The sequence below is a fragment of the Nannospalax galili genome, unplaced genomic scaffold (assembly GCF_000622305.1).
Source record: "Nannospalax galili isolate Female #2095 unplaced genomic scaffold, S.galili_v1.0 scaffold456, whole genome shotgun sequence".
Lineage (NCBI taxonomy): Eukaryota > Metazoa > Chordata > Mammalia > Rodentia > Spalacidae > Nannospalax > Nannospalax galili.
In genome coordinates, this window is record NW_008337055.1 from 357186 (window position 1) to 362185 (window position 5000).

Sequence of the window (5000 nt, forward strand, 5' to 3'; positions counted from 1 at the left end):
TATATATATATATATATATATATATATATGAACAGAAAAGGGAGCCAGGCATGGTGGCGCACACCTTTAATCCCAGCAAGCACTCAGGAGGCAGAGGCAGGTGGATCTCTGTGAGTTCGAGGCCAACTTGGTCTCCATTAGTGAATCCAGGCCAGCTGTGGCTATAGTTGCTCTTTCAGAGGAACTGGGTTTTGTTCCCAGTACCTACATGGTGGCTAACAACTGTCCAACTGTCCCTAACTCCAGTTCCAGGGGATCTGACATCCTCTTCTGGCCTTCTCAGGCATTGCACACACATGGTGAACTTCCATCCGTGCAAGCAAAACATTCATACACATAAAATTAAACAAAAAGTTAAAAAACAAATGTCACTGAAAAATGGGAGTTAATGATATATATAGCACACACACACACACACACACACACACACATTTAACACAGCCCATTTGTGCAGAGTTCCTTCAATCTCTACTTACTTTCTTTTTTTTTTTTTTTTTCCCTTTGGTCTTTCCCTGTAGCCCCAGCTGACCTGGAACTCACTATGTAGACCAGGCTGGCTTCAAACTCATAGAGATCCTCCTGCCTCTGCCTCCAGAGTGCTGGGACTAAAGGTGTGCGCCAACACACCTGGCAACCTCTGCTTTCTTACCCTTGATGATAAGAGCTTCTGAGAAGCGGTGTCCAGAATCAGTTTTTTCAAGTGTCCTCAACTCAAATCGTCCATACGTCAGAGCTCTCCAGGCAGCAGTTCAAGCCAGAAGAAGCCAGACCCTTCTGCAGGCCCTGCCCTGCACTGCCCTGAGAGAAGAGGTCTGCAGATACCACTTACGGCAGCAAACGAGCAGATAGGTCTGCCTCCATGAAGATGCCTTTCTCTAGTGGGGGGTCTGGAGCCTTATTTCTGCAAGAAGCTAGATATTAGATATTTTCTACTTTGTGGGCTGCTGAGTCTCCATCACAACGGTTCTATGGTGTAGCTGTAGATAACCCTAGACATGGTTGTGCCCCAACATCTCTGTGTATAGCCTGGTGACTGGAGAGATGGCTTGGTTGGCAAAGTGCTTGCCATGTAAGCATGAGGACCCGAGTTTGATCCTTGAACCCCTGGGAAAAAGCCCGGTACTGTGACACATGCTCGTCATTCCATCTCTAGCGAGACAGAAACAGGAGGATCCTGGGGCTCACTGGCCAGCCAGCCTTGCCTATTTGATGAGCTCCAGGCCCATTAGAGACCCTGTCTCACAATAAGGCGGACTGAGGAAGGACACCTAAGGTTGTCCTCTGACTTCCTCGTACACAACCTCCACGAACATGTAAGCTCACACACATGACACAGAACCCCTTATATATGGGAACAAAATTTCATGTAATTTGGTATGTCATTGAACAGTTCTTCCAATTCATAATCAACCATTTGAAATGTGGAAATAGCTGTGAATAGAGCAAAACCAGCAGACACTGCATGTGGCCCTTTGTGGCGTTTGTAGACCTTCTATCTGACCAAACAGCTGTTGGACGTATGTGACCTTTCTAGAAACTCAGTGGAAAATTTGAACACACAAACTTTTCTTTTTTCTCAAATAAATGTAGGGTGAGATGGACATGGTGGTTCACACCTGTAATGCCAGCACTTGGGAGACAGGCAGGAGGTTACAGAAAGTTGAAGGCTATCCTAAGCAAGATAATGAGTTCAAGACCAGTCTGGGCTACAGTATGAGACTCTGTTTCAAAAAACAAAAACAAAAACAAAACAAAATAAGACAAACTGTCTTGGTGACTCAGCCCTGTAATCCTCGAGTAAATCTGTTATACTAATATCCTTATAAAACAGCAGAGTGGAAGGAACTGTCCCAAAGGGCAGTGTCTTACACTTTAAGGTGTATTAGACTATTTAAAAGTGTCTCTTGGGCTGGAGAGATGACTTAGCAGTTAAGAGCACTGCTCTTCTTGCAGAGGACCTGGGTTCAAATCCCAGCTCCCACATAGCAGCTAACAACCATCTATAACTCCAATTCCAGGGCATTCGAGACCCTCTTCTCTCCTCCGTGGGCACTGCACGACATGGGTGCACTTACATATATGCAGGCATAACACCCATACACATAATAAAAATAAATAATTAAAAAAATGTTTTTCATAGACTTAGCACCTTGATCATGACTGGGAGTGCTGGTGTGCAGCTCAAACTGCCTTTGTTGTCAGATTCATGCCCCACTTCCCTGCTCTGCTCTGTAGCACAAAGAACTCCCTTCCCGGCCTCCTTACCCTCTGGCTTCTGCGAAGGCCCAGCAAATGCTTGGCAGGCAGGAGGAAGGCAGAAACACACCTGGGAGGACTTAGGTCCCTGAGATGCATGTTATGGGGGTACTCAAAGGAGCTGGGGCCCAAGGAGTAGAGAGCTACCCCAGCTTCTTGCCTGATGCCCCTCAAAATGGACTGTGATCTGGAAGTGTAAGATGAAATAAACCCTTTTCTCCCATAGTTGCTTTTGGTCATGATTTATCACAGCAATAGAAAAACACACTAGGACAGCATTAATAACTCCTATTGAATCTCTTACCCAATGGACAGTCTGCCTCAGTGTCCCCCGTGAGCCCCAGACCCAAGACCTTTCAATAGGAAGTCATTGATGTCACCAATCTTGAACTGGAAAGAGATGTGCGCAGCTGATTGCTGGGAGCCAGTACAAACAGCTCCACACACCAAGGTCTGCTCTCTCATCTAACAGTAATGACCATGAAAGAAGCTAGTATGTATTAGGCACTGTATATCAAACATGTTTCTCTAGTGTTCATGTGTCTTCTTATAATTATATCCAGTCATCACAATAAGCCTGTGCAGTCAGTGTTGAAAACATAAAAACTATCCCAGCCCCTGGAAGCTAAACCTTGAGACAACTGAACATACTTCTTCACTGTATGGTCAGTAAGACCATCGTGTTACCCTGACTGGTCAAGATGGAGCAGTGGGCACTGTGAATTCTTTCAGCGACAGCCACCCCACTGCATTCTCCTCAAAGCTTCCTGACCATACCGGTCCAGTCTGGTTCTCTTCCACCTCCCCCACACCGAGATGTCCTGCCTTCACTAGGAGATGCTCTCCACTGTCTCCAAAGCTGAATAAACCTAGCTTTCTTGGACCAGACCACAGGTGCACTGTGCTACAAGCTCTCAAGCAAAAGAAAAAAATCACCTGAAATCTCTGACATCTATGGCCCCAAACCATAAAGCAAACAGGTCCAGCTCCGCAAACAGTCCTTGCTTTGCAAGCAAGCCCTTCCTTATCAGACCCTTATCAGGGAATCCTGGCCCTAAAGCCTTTATCCAACTCCCATGACTGTTTATATACACAAAAGTATTTAAACTGCAGACGGTGTGGCCAGTACAGACTCTTGCTGGTCAGCAGTCAGCCCTCACTGACTGTAAGGACCAGTTGGGAGTGTGTAAGTTTCTTTTGTTTTTCTACCTCTGATTCTTTCAACTCCTAACCCTAATATTAACTCGGGAGGGAGCTCTAACCAGAGAGAGCTCTCACCACAAAACTCCTAATTTCTAACATTAAGGAGTTTCTTGAGAGAAGATTACATACAAAGGCCACTTGCAAGGTGGCCTGGGCTGAATTTAAAAGACACTGTCAGAGGAAGTAGAATAAACTGGCTGTCAGGATGGCCAGGATGTGTGTGTGTGTGTGTGTGTGTGTGTGTGTGTGTGTGTGTGTGTGTCACAAATGAGTAACAGAGATCAACAGCAGCAAAAGTGTGCTTGTGCTCAGCCTGCTTTCTTACGAAGACCAGGACCAAACAGCTCAGGGGTGGCACTGCTCCCACATAAATCATCAATCAAGAAAATGCCCCACAGACATGCCTATAGGTCAGTCTGATTGAGGCAATCCCCTGACTGAGATGTCTTCAAATAACTCCAGGCTGTGTCAGGTTGTGCAGCTGCAGATAACTAGGAGAAACACCGCGGACAGACCGGCTGACAACAGCATGGGGGAGCCCTGATGAGCGTTCAGGCCTCAGCACCACAGACAGGCATGGCAGAGGCTGTGTTGAGCATTCAGGCTCATGAGGCAGAGTGGGTGGGTCCTTCCTTGCAGGTCTCAGGAAGGGGAGGTTTTGTGTAACCAGGCAGTCTGATTCCCTGGCAGGAGGCAGGGGAGGGGAAGAGAGAGTTTTTCATTGCTGGGAAAGGTGTGGGGAAGTGAGGAGGAGGGAGGCACATCTGCTTGAGACGGGTTCCATTGTAAAGGGAGTGTGCTAGACAGGTTTAGTTGTCAACTTGACACACCTGGGTAGAGGGAGCCTCAGCTCTGGAATTCCCTCTGTTGGACCAGCCTGTGGTCATGTGTACTTGATTGTTGAGTGTTGTGGGGTGGTTCCACCCCTGGGCAGGTTGTTCTGTATTGCATAAGAAAGCAGGCTGAACATGGGCCAGAGGAGCAGACCAGTAAGCATTCCTCCATGGCCTCTGCTTCAGCCCCTGCCTCCAGGTTCCTGTCCTGAGTTCCTACTTTGGGCTCCCTTAGTGATGAACTGTGACCCAGGACATGTTATCTAAATAAACCCTTTGCTCCCAAAGCTGGTATTGGTCAGAGTGTTTTGTCACAGCAATTGAAAACAAACTAGAACAGGGAGCGCTCTGCCTGCAATCAGGCATCCTGAGCCTGTAAACTTCCTTGGGCAACTGCCATTCTCTTGACATCAGGACACCTTGGGAGCCTGTTATTTCCTGTTAAGAAAGAGGCCTCTGCAAGTGGTGGCCTGATCAACCTGTAGCCAAAAACCTTTCACACAGAGATAGCTTGATTCAGCTATGATGGGAAAATTTCTACCAGGGGAATGCACACTACACGAGCACTGTGTTTACCCTGGAGAGGTGGTTGTTAAACACTTACCTGCACACCACAGCCTGAGAATTGCCAGGAGCGTAAGCGATGTATGTGACAATAGATCGACACTTACGTCTTTAATGTGATGACAGAGGGAGGAAATTGGCCAT